This window comes from Macaca nemestrina, chromosome 10 (assembly GCF_043159975.1).
Source record: "Macaca nemestrina isolate mMacNem1 chromosome 10, mMacNem.hap1, whole genome shotgun sequence".
Taxonomy (NCBI): domain Eukaryota; kingdom Metazoa; phylum Chordata; class Mammalia; order Primates; family Cercopithecidae; genus Macaca; species Macaca nemestrina.
This window is the reverse complement of record NC_092134.1, coordinates 114,448,823-114,469,058: the sequence shown is the minus strand read 5'-3', so window position 1 is coordinate 114,469,058 and position 20,236 is coordinate 114,448,823. Positions and strand designations below refer to the sequence as shown.

The window sequence follows — 20,236 nt, the reverse complement described above, 5'->3', positions numbered from 1 at the left end:
CTTTCAGCCCTAGTCTGGCTCAGCGAGGAATGTATAAAATTAGTGGACTCCTCTGAGTGACGTTCCCCGGCTCCAATCAGCGGGCGCGCAGGCGCCTCCGGCTCCGCCCCACTGCTGACTCTCTTTGGCTGATTCCTGCAGGGAGGGAGGAGAGAAGGGCGGCAGTGGGAGGGGGAGGTACCTGAACTGGGAGTGATGTCAGCTCCCAGCTCGGTGCCTGCCCGGATTCCTGACATGGTGTAGTGCAGGCAGGGTGGGGAAGGGACGGGGAAGGACTCGTGTGCTGCGAGCCGGCGGACGGGCCGGAGTGCTGGGGCTTTGAACTCCAAGAGGAGGTGGACGAGAACTTTTGGAACTAGTGCCGGCGGCTCTCCACCCCCCAGGTAAGGGCGTTTTGCTCCACTACGAGACGGGAGGGAAGTGGCACCGTTGTGTGGCTGCAGCTGGCTGTTGCAGCTGCTCCTCCTCTTCCCTGGGTCGATTTCCTTGTGCAACTCACTCCTGTTTCCCAATGGGAACGGGCACTTTTGGGGGGTGGTAGGGGTGGAGGGTAGGGCTTAACTCCTGGGGCTCCGACCGAGCTTGTACGTGAAGAATACTCCAGGATTGGACGTTTAGGTCTTGTCTGTATCCTTAGACCCCCACACCCTAGGTTCCCAGTAATACCTGAGAACCCCAACCAGAGGGGTGTGTGTCTCTCTATATTGGGGGATTTTAAAATGCCGCAAAAAAATTATGAATCATCGACTCAAAAATTATGCTCGTTGAAAAGAAAAAAAGTTTTGTATTTTTTTGTCTCCTTGTGGCCTATTATATATTAAAAGAATATCAGTGTTATTCTTATATATCAATGTAAAATATCCTTTTGTGTAATCCAGTCAGGACGTGAGAAATTCACTTGGGGTGTGTATTAATTATGAGCTTGTGGGAAAACTCGTCTCTTGGGGGCACACTTCTAAAACTGCAACTAGTATTCGCTCATTTTAACCGAGAAATCCCTTCAGCTGCCAACTGTGTATTTGGAGGGGTTAGGATGGCTGCTGAGAATCTTCAGATCTGTTTCCTGTGGCTGCTTTAAAGGTGGGCTGGTAGTTGTGTTTTCAGGGATCTCTTTTAGAGAAGGGAGTTTTAACAGGGAAATGCGGTAGAAGGCGTGGCATATAAACTCTTAATTATAGAGTCGTGAATTTTTCAACATGTGGGACCAAAACAAATCCTTTCTTTCAGTGAGAACTGCGGAGAGCAATAGAAAGAGAACTTGATTTCAAAGTCCAAGTTTGGTATTTTGGGAAAGCAATTGCCTGTCGGGAGGAAAAAGATACTTTAAGAAGTGAAAAGATACTTTAAGAAGTGAAAGAACAGAATTCTGATTTTTGTTTATTTCCTGTTTCAAACGCTGTCTTTTTCCTGTGTGGAGATTTTGTGTGCCCTGGTCACTAACTGGGTGTGATTGACTTTCTCGAAGGGGCGGGGAAATTGACTCCATACACTGATTCAGGACCCTCTCATCAGTGCTTTAAGGCTCTCTTCTGGAGCAGGAAGGAAAAAAAAAAAAAAAAAAAGTCAGCGCTGAGACTCCTGAGTCAAGTTTCCCCTTTCTTTCACCGAAGTTCCTCCTTAGCAGTGAGGATCCTACTGTTGCCAGGTCTGGAGGAAATGGGAGTGGACTTCATTGTGAGTCAAAATCCATATCCCAGGCCCCTGAAGGAAAAAGCATTTCCAGGAGATGGAGAAAGAAAGAAGCCACAACAGTACCTCTAGTAAACCCAAGTCAGGAAATGGGATAGAGGACTATCCATGGGGTTCTCTATCTTTCTAGCCAGATGATCATTAGGTTTCAGAACTAGAAAGAAGTGTTTGGTTGTGCCGTTGTTTATGACATACCTGGGTCTGTATTGTTCTTAGTTCCTGCAAAAATTAAATAGGGTGGATAAATAGCAGGCTTTTTGAGAAAGGAAAATTTGCTTTATTGGAAAGACAAGAACATTTTAATTTTGGTTTGTATTTTGGCTTAAGACACAAAAATTGCAAATGGCTCTGCAATAATGGTGAACAAGTCTTTTCTATTTATGTTCTGTGGGGAGTACATAAAACATACCATATTTCCAGTGTACTTTTTCAGTAGGATAGAGCTGTAGAGTGGGATAATGTGAACTCAGTGTGGTGTTCCTTGGTTGATAGTGTTCCAACTGCATTTGTAATACCAAAAGATGGGGCTGCAAAAGCCAGACGGTTAAGTAGAGAAGAGTATCTTTAGGACGTTATCCTTATGTGCCAAATTCAGATTTACACTTTCTTTCCAAGAAACTAGTCCTAGTTGAGGGACTTGAATATACCAAAACTCTAAATTTGATTCACAGTTTGAGTAATAGCAGTAATTTTACATACTTAATTTAAACCAATATTTCTCTTTCTCAGTCCATGTTTATGAGGCAGATCTGGTGAGGAAAACACAGAATACTTAAAAGATGTTTGAGTTATTGAGAAAGGTAGGATCAGGTTTTGGTTAAATTACTTTTGACCCACAACTGTCATACTTCCAAGAGCAATTTTAAAAATTAAGGTCGGCCTGGTGCGGTGGCTCACGCCTGTAATCCCAGCACTTGAGTCAGGTGGATCACCTGAGGTCAGGAGTTCGAGACCAGCCTGGCTAACATGGTGAAACTCCGTTTCTACTAAAAATACAAACAAATTGCCGAGTGTGGTGGCGGGCGCCTGTAGTCCCAGCTACTTGGGAGGCTGAGGCAGGAGAGGGAGGCTGAGGCAGGAGAGGGAGGCTGAGGCAGGAGAATCGCTTGAACTTGGGAGGCGGAGGTTGCAGTGAGCTGAGATCTCATTATTGCACTCCGGCTTGGGCAACAAGAGTGAAACTCCATCTCAAAAATAAATAAATAAAATAAAATAAAAATTAAGGTCATTAGGCCTTAATGAATAAATGTTGATTTGAAATCCAGGGACACATTGAAGTTCCAGATCAATGGTGCCTAATTTCAAGGGCATCATTGACATTTTTTGGGAACAAGTTCACTGAGGGACAGTTAATTAACTGTTTATATAGTCTTTTTGTTACTCCCTGTTCCACCATGAGATAAATCAGAACAAGGTAATTTTTCCCTCAGTTACTGACTAGCTGACTTCTTTTAAAACCTTTCATATTCATACAACATTTGTATAAGTTAATTTAGATTATGTTGATAATTTGTTACATTAAAATTAACTTTTTATTTATATCCCAAACCAGCATAATTTTCAAACTGTTAACTGAAAGAAGACCTTATTCAGCACTCTGCCTTTTTTTTTCTTTTCTTTTTTGAGACAGGGTCTCGCTCTGTCACCTTGGATGGAGTGCAGTGGTGCAATCTCAGTTCACTGTAGACTCTGCCTCTCAGGTTCAAATGATCCTCCCACCTCAGCCTCCGCTGGGATTACAGTCATGCACCAACATGCCCAGTTAATTTCTGTATTTTTAGTAAAGGCAGGTTTTCGCCATGTTGCTCAGGCTGATCTTGGACTCCTGGGTTCAAGCAGTCAACCCACCTCGACCTCCCAAAGTGCTAGGATTACAGGAGTGAGCCATGGGTGCCCAGCCTGTCTTTTCAAAGATGTTATTACATGTCTCTGGCCTAGTTTGAATTACCTTTTCAAAACAATGAATGAAGGAATGAATTAATGAATGCATATTCATTCATGTTTGGGTCTGTGTCTTGATTCTTTATTAAAGAAACGTCGCTTCAAGGTGAAAACATAGGCAAGAAGTTTTGCATGATGACGTTTTTATTTTCAGAGATTTCCTTAGAAAGTCATATTAGCTCCAAAATTAAGAAAAAAAAATCACAGTTGAGCAGCCGGTTGTGGAATCTTTCAGGGAGCCATAATCATAACTATCACGATTATTTTGTTATTTTTAACCATGGTCAAACAGATGGATTTAAATATGAGAGTCAAAGCTGTTAGTGTTACTGTCACGTTTTGATGTGGGATATTCTTTGTTTTTTTTTTGGTTTGTTTGTTTGTTTTTGAGACAGAGTCTCTCTCTGTTGCCCAGGCTGGAGTGCAGTGGCATGATCTTGGTTTGCTGCAACCCCCACCTCCCGTTTTCAAGTGATTCTTATGCCTCAGGGTCCCAAGTAGCTAGGATTACAGGTATATGCCACAACGCCTGGCTAATTTTTGTATTTTTAGTAGGTACAGGGTTTCACCATGTTAGCGGGGCTGGTCTCGAACTCCTGACCTCAGGTGATCCGCCTGCCTCAGCCTCCCAAAGTGCTGGGATTACAGGCGTGAGCCACCGTGCCCAGTTGTGCAGGGTATTCTTTGTGAATAAAGAGAACAAAATGTCTTCTGGCCAGCATTTTCTGTTCAACTAAAGGTGGATAACTTCACAATTAAATCAGTTATCCAACTGTCCAAAAACTGTTCTGGGCTCTTGTAGTTCAGTGCATCAGTGGTGTGTTATGTCAGTTATTTTTCAAATTCATTGCAGTGCACATTAGAACCTTCTTCCTAGAAAAACAAAACAACAACAACAAAAAACCCTACAGCTTTTGTCATATATGTCACTGCCACAGAAATTGATGCTGTGTTAAATAGAGCTCATAAACTTAAAACTAAACTGAATTATTCCACCCTACAAAATACATAGAATCTTTTCTTTTACACTCTTCGTTTTAGATATAATAATTACTGATGCTCATTTGGTGTTCAGTGATAATGTTTCCAAAAGCCAAGTGGTGAGCATTGTTTTTCCACTTCGAAAAAAAAAAAAACCTAACATACCAGACAACTGGATTTGAGATAAAAAAAAATGTGGGTTCTTCCAGGAGTTTTAAGTTTACGCACTTTTTAGGCAGTTTGGGGGAGGAAGGGAGAGAACCTGAGGTAAATATGTACCAGTCTAAACCCACTGAAGAGTGTCTGTTTCTGAAAGGTGGGTTTGGACTCTGAGTGGTCCAGGTGGACGTGTTGTCACAGTTTGTGAATCCTCTTTGGTTATGCGTCTCCCTGGGAACTTGATGGGACTCACATTTTGACTGGCCCCCCCCCACACATCCTTGTTTTTGTTGGCAAGTGTAATGAGTTCAGAATAGAAAGATCTTGTAGTGGTTTTCTGTACAGGGGTGCACCTAACAATGTCCATGCCTGAAGGAATTGTATAAACTCAAATTGCATTGAGTATCAGTCACTCTGGCCAAGGGTCTTGTCTTAAACATGGATCGTATAGGAAGAAGATCAAGTACCACCATCATGTTTGGGGCTGGCCCTAGATTTTATGGACACCCTCTGGACTCCACGGTAGACCTGGATATTTTCACCTCTCCTTTAATTTAGGGAAATTATGCCTTTGACATAAAAAGACAAGTTCAGAAGAGTCAGTGTGCTCATTCTTCGTGTGCGTGTCTTTGTTAAGAGGTGAAACTCAAATTTCACCTGGTGCAAGAGGGACTAAGGCTTTTTTCAGTGGCAAGTCTATTCCTAAAGAAGTGGCCAGGCCGGACGCGATGGCTCATGCCTGTAATCCCAGCACTTTGGGAGGCTGAAGCGGGTGGATCACTTGGGGCCAGGAGTTCGAGACCAGCTGGGCCAACGTGACAAAACCCCATCTCTACTAAAAATACAAAAATTGGCCGGGTGTGGTGGTGCATGCCTGTGGTCCCAGCTACTCAGGAGGCTGAGGCAGGAGAATTGCTTGAAGCTGGGAGATGGAGGTTGCAGTGAGCTGAGATTGTGCCATTGCACTCCAGCCACTCAGGAGGCTGAGGCAGGAGAATTGCTTGAAGCTGAGAGATGGAGGTTGCAGTGAGCTGAGATTGTGCCATTGTACTCCAGCCAGGGCAACAGAGCGAGATTCTGTCAAAAAAAAAAAAAAAAATGAAATAAATAAATAAATAATAAGTTGCCAAATTTTAATTTTTCCTTTTAGCAATAAAAGCTGAACTCTTAAGAAGTGGCCAGATTCTTTAGGCCAGCAAGGTCGTTTTGGGGAGGAACTAGAGAGGCCCATTGGGAACGGTGTGGACTCTTTTATGGTATGCAGTAATATTGTACCATATCACTAAATGTACCTGTGTTTTCTTGTATTTTTGTGCCTAGGATCAAGCTCACCGATGTCCTTTTGCTGGCACTTTGTCACCCTTCTCTTTATCTATAGTACTCTACACAAATATTTCTTCACTGCCACAGAATTGCATAAGTTTTTCATGAGGAAAGTTTATTGTATTTACTTTATTTAGAAAAAAGTGAAAACAAGGTTGAAACTCTATGGTCTACTTTTTTCATCTAGTGACTCGACAGAGCAGCTGCTGTTGCATAAAGAATGCCTTTGCAACCATTATCTTTTTCTAAAGATGCTGCTGCTTATAACGACACAGTAGAGAGTTTTCTTTTGTTTGCATTGGAATTTGAACACACTCTACTTTTTCTTGTGAATGATAGAAGAGTCGAATGAACCTGTGGATTCTCGAAATTAATTCTGGGAAGTGAGAGGGAGGAAGGGAAACAGTGACGACTCACGGGAGACACTCTGGTTGAACCTGTGATCTGGCCAGGGCCATTTGTGTGAAGTCACCTGGGTCTCAGTGTTCTTCCTCTGGATCAGCTGCCTGGATGGCATTGTCAAACTTTCAGATCCTTCCATCCTCCACCTCCATCAGTGTGTGACTTTGCATAACTGAGAAAGCTGCTATACACAGAATTAAGTTTCTTTTATTGTTTTTGTCTACTAAGGGAATTTGATTCTCTGGGATGATTTGCACTTCATATCACCTTGTGGGAAAGACACAGCTGGATGCCCAACAGATATCTATCCCCCTTCCTTCTCTATAACTGAATCCATTTTGTTTAATTCACCACTATGTCCAGTTAAGTGCTAGATTTCCCAGAATCCCTTGCAGCTGGGAGGTGGTTCAGTGACAGTAGTCCTGGCTGATGAGATGTAAATAGCTGGATGCCCCGCTCCCCAGAGCACTTTAAAGGGGAAGCCTCTGTGAGCTTGCCTGTTAAGACTTTTGCTCTTTGTACTTCTTCCCTGGAGAAAGTAAACAGGCCATTGTGTGACCAAAGACAAGATGCTTGAGGGTTAAGGATGACTGGGTGGAAAGTTAGAAGGAGGCTGAGAAAGCTGATAGCATTCTGCAACTGCTCTACTGGACCCTGTCTGCCCATTTCTTGACTCTGTGAGAAAAATAAAATCTCTACTTGGTTAAACCACAAAACTTGGGTCAGTTACTTGCAGCCAAATGTGATCTTAACTGAGTCTAAATGTTTAAAAATCATAGTTCATCTTTTCTTTAAAAATAAAAAGGCTTTATCTGTACAAGAAAAACAGGACTTTGGAGCCATGCAGATCCTCAACTTGAATCCTGGCTTTGCTATTTTTTACGGTCTAATATTGGCAAGTAATTTAACCTCTCTGGGTCTCAGCTTTCTCGTCTATAAAATGGTAGCTCTGATATATGTGCCGTAGCATTTTTGCAAGGATTAGAAATAATTCGAAATTATTATTATTTTTTTGAGACAGTCTCACACTGTCACCCAGGCTGGAGTGCAGTGGTGCAATCTCGGCTCACTGCAACCCTCCTGGGTTCAAGCGATTCTCCAGCCTCAGCTTCCTAAGTAGCTGGGATTACAGGTGCCCACCACCATGACCAGCTAATTAAAAAATTTTTTTTTTATTTTTTTATTTTTAGTAGAGACAGGGTTTCACTATTGTTGGCCAGACTTTCACTATTGTTGGTCTTGAACTCCTGATCTCAGCTGATCTGCCAGCCTTGGCCTCCCAAAGTACTGGGATTACAGGCGTGAGCCACCACGCCCGGCCAGAAATTAGTAATAGGAATAATAATGGCATATTCAGCACATGGAAGATCTTCAACAAATGGTGGCACTGTTACCAAAGGGAAGTGTAGTGGGGAGCCTGAAAGGGGGAGGCAAAGAATTCAGCTCTTTCTCCTAGAAGGTTCTCGGTAGGTTTACAGCTACAATCCCTTGACTCCATCTACTTGGCATTTATTCCACCTCCTGTTTCTTATCCTCATTCCCACCTGCCCACAACAGAATACTTGGAACTCTTCTGTTCTCCAGCTTTGGTTAAGAAAGCAGAGGATGTCCTTATAAAAATTTATTAACTATAACATAGGGAGAAGGATGGGGGCTCCAGAGTCAGACAGATGTGGATTAGAATCCCCTGTTGTTACTAGCTGTGTGATTTTGGTTAAGTCTTCTGTGAAATGGGAATAATTGGGTGGTTATGAAGATTACATCTGATAATGTATGTGAAGCACTAACAGCTGGTTTCTTGGCACACAACATGCACTGGTTTGATGACAGATATTGTTGTTACTATTTCATTAAGCATGTGTTAAGCAATTCCCAGCCTTGGTACAAGGTCCTCTTGGAGATGGAAAGACAAACAAAACATGATCTTTACCTTAAGAGTATTCACATACAGGAGATGGGGGCAGAAAGAGATGGCACAGCTTATTCATGACTGTAATAAAAAGCAGATTTAGAATACTGTTTAGGTGTTAAAAAGATTGAAAATACTGACTTGTACAGATGTCTATTACATATATTTTAAGAAGTAAAACACCAAGCACACATGTATGGTTTACATTTGTCAGTGCATGAAAAGCTGCTAGGTGGGGTGGCTTATGGGAGTTGAGATGAAGGGAACTTTGTATTTTTTTTTTTAAAGTATATTACATCTATGTTACATTACTCGGGAAATATAAAATATGTTATAATTTTAAACATGTATTTTTTGGTCCTTTTGGAGGTTGGTTGGGGAAGAGCATTCTGTGAACTAGACTAGCCACCAGAGCAAAGGAAAAGACTGGGTTTTGGGAGGTTCCACTAGAAGAGGTGGGATTTGATTGGGTCTTAAAGGGTGGGGAGGAGATTTTGAGGAGGCAGTGGGGACAGATGAGCATACTTGGGTTTGCAGCAAAGTGTAGAATAGAGTGAGATTAGATCTAGAGAAAAGAGAGAACGATACTGTTTGAAAAGACATAAGTTATATTGGGACGAATCTTACAGGGTTTTAAAGAGAGTGACAAGATTATACCTTAAAACAGGATGTTTTTAAGAAAAGAAAAAGTGAGGGAACTATTGTTTTGTAAAAATGACTCTGGAAATAGCAGATTGGGTGTTTCTAGTGGGTATATGGGCAAGGGGAGGGACAAGGACAGAACACCCTAAATCAAGAATGGCCCATATACAAAAGTTAATTTTCTTTCAAAGATGATGTCTTGCTATGTTGCCCAGGCTGGAGTGCAGTGGCTATTCACAGTTGTGATCATTGTGCACTCATGGGCTCAAGCAGCCCTCCTGACTCAGCCTGCCGAGTAGCTGGAACTACGGGGACATGCCTCCGTGCCTGGCTAAGTGAAAGTTGAATTTTAATGGGAAACATGAGTTAAGATTTGAACATCTCTGGAGTTTGAGATTCCATCATGACCCACATTATCTTTCATTTTCTCATTGTATAAATGGATAACATAATAATACCTATCTTATCAGGTTGTTAGGAGAATAACAATAATAATAGGTAACACTTAAACCTGGTAGGTTATACTTTTTATGTACCAAGCGCTACTCTAAGCACCTTAAATATTTCAACTAGATTAATCCCTTATTACAGATGAGGAATCTGAGGCATAAGGAGGCTAAGTAACTTTCCCAGGGTCACACAGATTATGTGTGTGAGACTCAGAGTTTGAACTCAGGCAGGTGCAGCTCCAGGGCCAGTATCTTCAACCTCTTCTTAGTCCTACCTCTGGCGTGGTTCTGTTGGGGTGTTAAAAGCCAGTATGAACCGTTAGTTGACATTATTCATATAAAGATGTTGAGCAAGAATTTAGAAATTTAGGCTTGGAGTTTAGGCCAAAGCCTAGACTAATGGATCATCTCTATAGGGCTGTTACGTAAAGAGCGAGAATAGATGAGCTCCCCGAACAAGAGTATGTAGAGTAAAAAGAGAAGCAGGCATACAGTCTTCAGGGGACTCCTGACATTTAGAAATGGTCTGGCAAAAAACAAGTTAGGAGAGGAGATAGAGCAGGATCTGCAGAGAAGTGGAGGACAATGGTGGCCAAGGGAAGAAGCACAACGTAAGTGAACTAACCATGCCATCCAGTGCAACAGACTCGTTACAAGGCTGCATCCAACAGACTGTCCCTGGTCCTGCTGCCAGGTCAGTTCATGACCTTGGAATCCAGAATGCAAAAAATTGAAGACTACACGGGAGCTAATGAACTGCAGGCGGCCCAGTTAGTTCATCCTTTCAAGGAATTGATCCGAGAGAGACATGGTAGATAGCTTGCGTTTGAGGAAGGCTCGGGTAGACAGGAGGATATTAAAAGAAGGAAAAGGGAGGAAGGAATGAGTGCATGGTCCAGGGTAGAGAGATGGGGATAGACCCAAAATCAAGCGGAGGGCTATAAGAACACTTCTTCTGATGCGATGGAAGAGAGGATGGGGGAAGTGGAAAAAAAAAAAAAAGATGTGATCAGAAGGGATACGAGTTGAGTAAGTTCACTGCAGGCAGTCTGCATTGATTTATCAGTAGAGTAGGAAGCAATGAAAGGAAATTCACAGTCAAGTAACTCAGGCTCCTGAGAGGCTGGCTCTGGGGATTATTGTTATAGAGGAAAAATTTGAAAGAATGACAGAAGTCTCTCATCTGAACAATACAAACTGACACATTTGCCAGAATGTGTCTCGAGGCAGGAAGTTGGTTTATTGAAGTGGAAAGTCGTGGTTATTAAAAAAAAAAAAAAAAAGGAGAGTGAAATTAGACAAAGGGAAACTTGACTGTCTTTGAAGGAGGAATTTTTAGACAACCAGACTTAATGGTTCACAGACCAACTTCTTGGGGGAAACCTGAGCTCTGAGTGGTGAGAAACAACTGGTTTTGGAACTCACAGCTGGGGTTTGGTTACAACAGATCCATCAAGGCACCAGGAAATACTCTGTAGAAAGGAATTATCCAACAGAGACAGCACTGGATTAAATTATCCTCCTGATAAGGTGGTCTCTGATCTTCAGTTTACTTATTTCTAGAAAGATCTTTAGTTGAAAAGACATAGGCTTGTGGCATTTCAGCAGATTTGTTGTGGTAATGACATCAGGGGTATGTGAGAAAAGGATTGAGGAATGCAATAATTAAGAATACGGTACTAAAAATCACTACCCCATCAGTCCATTGGTGGGTCTTATGGTGGTTGCTTTGAAAGATGTCAGTAAAGGCTTGTTCATGTGTGTGCAGTATAAATTGATAGGCATAATATTCTTGAGTTCAATGGTTCTCAGCAGGGCCGGCTGTAGAATTCGTGAAGCCTGTTGCAAAATGAAAATGTGTGACCCCTTATTCAAAAGGCAAGAAAAAAGTGCTGCTAAAGGTACTAAAATATGAAGCTTTTTTCCTTTCTCATACAGTTTTTTTCTCTTGACTTGTCATAGTATTGGCTACTTGTCATTCTATGTGAAGAAAAATTAAAAATTGAAATTATAGCATGAATTCAATTTAAAAATTAAAAAACTAAACATTGAAGTTTTTAGTATGAATTTACTCTTCATCTATGTATTATACAATGTTGGTTTTTGTTGTTGTTGTTGTTGTTGGTTTGGTTTGTTTTGTTTTTTGAGACAGGATCTCACTCTGTCACCCAAGCTACAGTGCAGTGGTGTGGTCACAGCTCATCGCAGCTTCTACTTTCTGGGCTCAGGTGATCCTCCCGCTCAGCCTCCCAAGTAGCTGGGACTACAGGTGCATGCCTGGCTAATTTTTTGTAGAGATAGGATCTCACCATGTTGCTCAAGCTGGTCTTGAAATCCTGGGCGCAAGCAATCCTCTTGCCTTGGCTTCCCAAGGTGCTCGTATTGCAGGCGTGAGCCACTGCGCCCATTGCAATGTTGGTTTTAAATGAAAATATAGAGCATTGAACTCATATGCAGAATTACTGAAGTTGTCGATGCATATGTATATTGTTATGAGAACAGTAGAAACACTGCCCAAAACTAAACTACTTTTATTTCACTTCTTGACATGTGCACATTCTATTGACACCTACCTTTGGCTTATGATGTGTAATGAAGGACTGAAAGAAGCAGCAACTATGAGTTGCCTTATCTTTCCTTCTCCTTCTGTGCCGTCATTTTCACCTTAAGTGGTTGGCTAATATGGTTAAGTAACATGAGAAAGAGATAAAACGCTTAGGCTCCCTGGTCATTTGTGTGTCTTAGAAAGACATTTCTGTTTGCAATCAAAATGGAAGTCATTGCCTCTTGGGGCAGTCAGCACCCACCTGCCTGCTTATTCAGTTGTATTTGTAACACACTTACCTTGCACTCACTTTAAGTCTTGCTGAAATCCCACGCACCGGGAGTTCACCGGAATTCTGGGCTCATGGTGCATTGGGAAACGTGTGTGAATAGAGAGGCCAGGAACGGTGGCTGTACATATTATGTGCTATGTTAGGCTCTTTTGCATTGGTATAAAGGAAAACTAGGACTGGGTAATTTATCAAGAAAAAAAGTTTAATTGGCTCACAGTTCTGCAGGGTGTACATGAAGCACAGTGCCAACATCTGCTTCTGACGAGGCCCCCAGGAAGCTTCCGATCATGGCAGAAGGCAAGGGGAACTAGCTTGTCACATGGCGAGAGAGGAAGCAAGAGAGACAGAAGGGAGAGGCCCCAGACTCTCTTAAACAACCAGGTCTCCCATGAACGAATTGAGCAGGGTTCACTCATCACCAAGGGGATGTGCTAAACCGTTCATGAGGGATCCGCCCCCATGATCCAGTCACCTTCCACCAGGCCCCACACCCAACATTGGGGATCTCATTTCAACATGAGATTTGGAGGGGCCAAACATCCAAATCATATCACATCGTTCTCCTCTGCTCACTTGTGGGCTCCATTGCCCCATTGGACCTGACTTACACAACACAAATTCAAAAGTATTATCATTCTCAAGATGGTGACAGTAGAGTGTTAAACCAACCATGGGTCTTTTCTGAGCGTTGGGTCCTGTGTTACTGCCCAGGTCACAGGTCCATGAAGATGTCTCAGAAGTCAAAGAGCTCACTTTTGAGGCTAAGTTTCCCTTGGTCCTAATGTCTCAGCTTCATTATTAAAGTTTGCAATGTATCAGCTTTGTGGGTGGTAGCCTAGGGGACCCTCTCCTGGCCATCAGCAAGGTCATTTTTGCCTTTCAATAATTTTTTAATCGTTCTTCATTCCCCCTACCAGTATATCTGGGTTCACATCCTCCTCCTCTCTGGTACAGACCCTGTCATTGTCTCCTACTGGAGCCCTGCAGGTAGTCCCTTCTGATTTTTTTTTTTTTTTGAGACGGAGTATCTCGCTGTCGCTCGGGCTGGAGTGCAATGATGTGATCTTGGCTCACTGCAACCTCTGCCTCCCTGGTTCAAGCGATTCTCCTGCCTCAGCCTCCCAAGTAGCTGGGATTACAGGTGCCTGCCACCACGTCCAGCTAATCTTTTGTGTTTTTAGTAGAGACAGGGTTTCACTATGTTGGCCAGGCTGGTCTCGAACTCCTGACCTTGTGATCCACCCACCTTTGCCTCCCAAAGTGCTGGGATTACAGATGTGAGCCACTGCACCCAGCCCCCCTTTTCTTTATTCTGCACCTTACTGCCAGACAAATTTTCCAAGTAAGTTTGGTACCAGGCCACCCTGCCTACTCCAAAGCTTTCTTTGACCTCCTGTGAGTCATGGCTTACAGCAGAGTTCTCATCCTGGTGTTCCTGGGGTGGAGACTGCATGGAGACAGGGTTAGTTTGGCCTATGTGTTATTAATAGAGAAGTTTCAGCCAACACTTGCTTTGGGAGGGTTCACTTACTGAAATTCACCTATTGAAATTCAGATTTTAAAAAGAGGTCTGGCCACTGTGGGCTCTTGTTTCCTTGTGCTGTGCTGGTGCCCTAAAGAACAAGGTGGACTGGGCATGGGGAGAAAGATGCCCAGTTCATCTTTTTCCTTGGTTTACTCTTAAGGCAGAGTGATTCTTTGCCATGGGAAAATCCTCACTTGCAGCTATGTAAATGGAAACCAGGTATCTGGCTATTCTTAAGAATGGTGTGAAGCAACCTGAATGTTGATCTTTTAGTCTGAGAAGTTAAATTCCCTGTTCATAATGGAAATTGGGTATGTGCTTTGTAGCAGCCTTTGGTTGCTTTTTTTAGGAGAAATATTTCTTAAGTCTCGCCTGGCTATTATTACCACTGTGTCATCTTGTGACCTCATCTGATCTTGACCTCTTTCCCCAAGCTTGCCTTTCCCTGCCCTTCTGTGCAGAGGATTCCGGCTCCAATCCCCGGGTGGCTTTAAGTCCAGCAAACCTTTCTGTTTCTCCCATTGCTCTTCTCTTTGCTTAATGTCTCCTCTTTCCTCCAGATCCACTTAAAAGCAGTTCTTCAGGAAAACTTAGCTGAGAGTCTCAGTCAGAACTCATTCGTGCAGGAACTTTGCAGGAATCAGGTAATCAAATTCTGGGTTTTAACTGCTCAGGTACCAATTGGGTGGTGAGTTAAGGTTGTCTTTGAAGGTTCCTTCCAGCCCAGTGATTTTGAGATCTGGCATCTACTTGTTATTTGAAATTGTACTTTGTGATAGGAACTGTACTTGCAGTATCTCAGTTAATTATGAGGCAGCACTAGCATTGCCTCCATTTTACAGATGAGGAAACTGAGACTTTTTTCCAACACCAACTCTCAAAATGGCTCTTTTCTGGGTTTATCTTATTTCTTGAAATATATTATGGACTAGTTGAAGGCCATGACTGCCTTTGTTGACAAGACCTGCTAGCCGGTAGGAACTCAGTAAATATGTGATGAGATGATTGGTTCATTCAATCAATATGCATTAGGCCTATGCCAGGCTCCGTGGAGATGCAAAGATGCCCCAGGTAGAAAATGAAGTATTAGTTATACTCTAAGCTTGGCCTCCTACCTGGGCACGAAGGTAGTATGGAATGGTGGATCTTGGGCTCTGGAGTTAGATGGACCTATAGCTGTGGTTCAGTTTCCTCATTTGTCAAATATGGGCAGTAATACTGTATAATTTTGTAGCAGTAGTTTTCAACTGCAGTGATTTTGGCCTGTAGCAGTCATTTGACAATGTCGAGACATTTTTTGTGTCACAACCTGGAGGTGGGGGTGCTGCTGTCATTTGGTGGGTACAGTCCAGGGATGTGGCTAACCATCCTACAATACACAGGACAGCCCCCTACCACTGAAGAATTATCCTAACTCAAAGTATCAGTAGTGCTGAGGTTGAGAAATGCTGCCTTAAAGGGTTGTGAAGATGAAACAAGATAATGACTGCAAAGAGTTTGGCGTAGTTAGCTGTTACTCCAAGAAAGTCATCCCAAAGACTGCAAAATCATCCTTTGAAAGGCAAACACCAAAAGGCTGAATTTCATCAGCATCAGTGATTCTTGCCAGTGAGAAGCCTTATGCTAAGGGTTTCATGCTCTCCTGTTTAGGAGTGGTGACAGACTCACTGGAGGTTGTTTATGTTACATCGTGTACTACTGTGAGCTGGCGTGGAGTTATCAGAGCTGTAAAAGCCATTATTAGTTTTTAGGGTATTCCTGGTAAACTTCCTGCTTGCTTTACTAGTTTGTTCTGTGGAGATAATTTTGGTGTGTGGGTTTAAATCTTCTGATGGAAAATGTTTTGACTATCAAATTCCCAAAACCTGTTTTGATACGTGAGACACGAAACGTTTTGGTTTTCACGTCAAGAAGCCTTATGTTTTTCTAGCCTTGGATTTTAAACAAAGCAGCTTTTCCCCCCGTTTACTGCCTTACCTGTCTATCTGTGGGAGTAAGAGGGTGGAGAGCTAGCTGCTGGATTTCCATCTGTTGTTTATTGTGGATTTCTATTTGAAATTGTTAAACTTTTCTTGTAATTATAAAGGTAATATGTGTATCTTATAGAAAATTTGAGTAACATAGAAAAAATAGAGAAACACAGTTAAAAAAAAAGCATCAGTAACCCTTTCACATGAAGGTGTAGTTAGCTTTGGTGTGTTGGTGTGTTTTCTTCTTTTTCTAGTCTATTTTTTCCATAGATGAAGTATTCTGAGTATGTAATTTTGTGTCCCACTATTTTTAAAACTTCACATTGTTTTATTTTCATTTCCTTACACTACTAAAATGTCTGTAAATATTTCTAAGGACTGTAAAATATTCCATCTGTGGGTGTTTCATTATTTTATCCCATTGTAAAAATATAGCCTATTTTCAATTTTTTTTTTTTTTTTTTTTTTTTTTAACAGACAGGGTGTTCCTCTGTTACCCAGGCTGGAGTGCAGCGATGTGATCATAGCTCACTGCAGCCTCAAAATGCTGGGCCCAAGTGATCCTCCTGCCTCAGCCTCCCATGTAGTAGGATTATAGGCATGTGCCACCATGTCTGGGTAATTTTTTTTTTTTTTTTTTTGTAGAGACTCTGTCTCAAAATATCAGTAGTACTGAGGTTGAGAAACACTGCCTTAAAGGGTTGTAAAGATGAAACAAGATAATGAATGCAAAGAGTCTGGCGTAGTTAGCTGTTACCCCAAGAAAGCCATCCCAAAGACTGCAGAATCATCCTTTGAAAGGCAAACACCAAAAGGCTTAATTTCATCAGCATCAGTGATTCTTGTCAGTGACCCTGTCTCTACAAAAAAAAAAAAAAAAGTGATCTTCCTGCCTCAGCCTCCCAAAGTGTTGGGATTACAGGCGTGGGCTATTGCACCCAGCCTATTTTCAATTTTGACAAGCATTTGTGCATTCTATATTTTCTGGATTTCAGATCATTCCTGTCTCTACAATAGATGATCATATGCAGAACAAAAGGATGGGATGTGTGTGGATATTTGATTAGTATTGCTGTCAGTTGCCCCAGAGCTTCTACTAATTTTTGCTCCTGTTAGCACAGTGATGTTCTCATATTAGTAGCATTTGATAATTTTCTAGGAGAAAAGAATTTTTTTCTTTTTAACGTATTCGATATTAATGAGCTAAATCATGTTCATATGACGATTGGCTGTTTCTTAACAAACTGTTCATGTTCTCTGCCCATTTATTGAGAATTAGTATTTTTCTCATTTGTCATAAACTCTAGTTCATGTATTTCACTTATTAATCATCTGTCAAAGTTGCTGCAAATATTTTCACCTACTGTTTCTAATTTTTTAATTCGGTTCGTGTTTTGTTTTTGTTAGTGATATAGAGGTTTAAAATGTTGATGCAGTCTAATTTATTGATTGTCTTTTGCACTTGCGGTTCTCCAACTTTCCTCTGTCTATACTAAAATTAACCCTTACTTCTCTGGAAGTCTCTATTCTGAATAATCAGTGTTTAAAATTATATCCCAAAGTAGAGTATCACAGGGATTCCTGATGAGGATAAATGGGCCTGAAGGGCTTATGGGCACCCACTGTGTATCATGGGAAAACTTGCACACGTGTGTGTGTGTGTGAGAGAGAGGTGTGTGTGTGTGAGAGAGAGGTGTCTGTGTGTGTGAGAGAGAGAGAGAGAAAAAAATAAAGTTGATGAGAAAAGGGGAGGCTGTTTTTGGGCCGAGGGTTGTTTGTTTGGCTTTGTTTTTCATTTCTTTTCCCTCGGTAGAAGTGAGCTTACTGAAGGCAGCGGGGCTTCCTTAGATTCCTGAAGCATCTGAGTGACTGAAACCAGCGACTTGCTGAGAGAGCTGTGACTACACCTGGCAAGGGGTGTGTTAGGCATTTGTTGAGTCTGTGAGAAGGCAGGCGGAGCAGAGACTCAGGCCACATCCCATTCAGTCCTCATCCCTTCAGTTTTGCTCTTTGAGGCTGCAGGCTCTGTTCCTCAGCCTCACCCAGGTTAAGTCCTGTGAGAGGACTCATAGGAGCCCACAGCCCTGTTGCAGCTCGCCAGCTGCACTAACTGTAGCTTGAAAATGAAGGTAACAACTAGCGCTTACGTAGCACTCAGCTGTTTTGCAAAACCCTTTCACCAGGGTTTTTATAGATGCTTCTCACCTCAACCTTATGAGGTTAAATACTGTTTCTATCTCCATTAATTTGGAGGAAACCACCACTCAATAGATGCATCATTAAAATCCAGAGCTTCCGACTCCAGGGCTGACCTGCTCTACTTAAGAAAGAATTCCATCATTGTATTCTGGTCGTAGTTTCTTGGTGGTACTATTAGGCAGAGGGCAGTACCGTTTTAGGTTTTGGAGTCAGACATATCTTGACTGGAATCCCTACATAGCCCTATCTTGGCATTGTGACTTCGTTACTTAGCCAGCCTGAACCCTGGTTTTCTCATCTGTAAAATGGAAATGACAATGTCTACCTTGTAGGAATATGGTCGACCCTCTGGATCTGAGGGTTTCACATCTGGGGATTCAACCAATAGCAGATGGAAAATATTTGAAAAAACAAAATAACCATACAACAATACAAATACAATGCAACAACTATTTACATAGCATTTACATTGTATTAGGTCTTAAGTAATCCAGACATGATTTAAAGTATATGAGAGAATGGGAGGATGTGTGTAGGTTATATGTGAATATGTAAGGAACTTTAGCATATGTGGATTTTGGTATGTGTGTGGGTATCCTGGAAACCAATTCCCCATGGATACTGAGGGACGACTGTATTAAAAAGATTAAGTTGAGGTTGGTGCAAAAGTAATTGTGGTTTTTGCCATTACTTTCAATGCCAAAATGGCAATTACTTTTGCGCCCACCTAATATATGCAAGATGCCTAGTGCAGCACCACTGTGCTCAGTCATTGTAGAAGCCCTGTGATGATGGTTTCTTAATTGCGAAGCTGAAAATGCTGCTGTTGTTTTTTTGTTTGTTGTTTAAAAGTTTTAGAATTGCTGGTAGATCTGCACAGACTTGGGAAATTCTAGTGAGTATCACTATATTTAAATGCTAGAAACACTTCTTTATCTGACCTATTTATTTTTCTGTTGAGTAGACTTTCTTGTCTGTTGTGGATAAGTCATCTGCTTCTCTCAAATCCTTCTGCTTATAGAATTGCGTGATGAATTCTCAGCTTAGGACTGTGCTCGTAGGCAAAATAAAACATGTTTTGTCTACGTGTTCATGTAAAAAGTACAGACGGCTCTCTTGAAGGGCAATAACCCTTCTCTTACACATAGTTGAGATTTTTGGCATCATTCATGAGGTTGTTACTTGCCCAGGCTTCATAAACATTCAGGTACCAGAGCAACATTTAAAAAGAAGATTGTAGAAACTCATGAGAAAAGACAAATCTGCTAAATAACCCAAGGGAGGCAAATTGCTAAGTAAATTTTTATTTTTCATGCCATTTAAAAGTTAGGTTAGATTTGATTGGTCTTTATGCCAGACCTTGTTCAACCACATAAAAAAAACTCCCCGAAATTAAATCATTTTTGCCTAAAGAATTTCAACATGAGGTTGTTTTGCCATTTAATGTATAATGTATGTTAATTTAGGCTTTTCCATTTTAATAAATTGAGCCAAGTAACTACTATAAATAATTTGGAATTATAATCCAATGCAGTCTTTTTTCTATGGAGTTAAAAATACCCTTTGGGAATCCTCTTTAAATGTGTCTTGGACCTTCTTATTTTTTTAGCCCTGCTACCATGGTTGCATTTTCAATAACAGATCAACTTAGTATTAGAATACGAGGTTATGCTAATGTAAGTGGGGCTTTATGGGGTTAAGAGTTAACATTCTTATTTCTGTTCTGGGAACTTTAGATCCATTGCCCTATGGTTTTTTCATTTTTCCCCTTTTTGGTAGGAAGGGAGAGACCATGAGGAGAAAGTCTTTTTTTATATAATTTATACACGTTTGTAAATTTAGAGTTTTAATATAATTCATGCCATGTGTATATGCTTCACCTAAAACATAGATACAATTAAGGTGAGTGATTATGTGAAATTTACATGATTTCTAAGTTTCCTGTCATGTTTAGAGTTCAAGGATCAAAATGAGCATACTGTTGGCTAAATCTTACAACTTTTGCAAGCTGAGTGCAGGACATTGTGAAATGCCTCAACCAATTGTATTGGTCAGTAGGAAATTCTTTTCCTAAAATTTCAAGCCTGTTGCTTGTGTTTTTTCTTTTCTTCCCTGTACCCCCCGGTCCTTGCTTTTTTTTTTTTTTTTTTTTTTTTACAAGGTCTTGCTCTGTTGCCCAGGCTGGAGTGCAGTGTCGTGATCATAGCTCA

General features: G+C 41.5%; 1 protein-coding gene across 21 annotated transcripts in view; it reads left to right on the top strand.

Moving 5' to 3' along the window:
• Positions 1-20,236, top strand: part of LOC105492173 (PPFIA binding protein 1) — a 176,821-nt gene that overhangs the window by 2,644 nt on the left and 153,941 nt on the right. For 9 of the 21 annotated variants that reach the window (XM_071071989.1, XM_071071986.1, XM_011759172.3 and 6 more), the window contains exon 1: positions 211-383. The exons of 1 other annotated variant lie outside the window; for it this stretch is intronic. The gene's annotated coding sequence lies outside the window, so the exon portion shown is untranslated. Of the gene's footprint in view, positions 1-209; positions 384-14,417; positions 14,502-20,236 lie in introns of those variants that run through there. 11 more of the 21 variants (XM_011759183.3, XM_011759180.3, XM_011759177.2 and 8 more) reach the window with 3 other exon arrangements.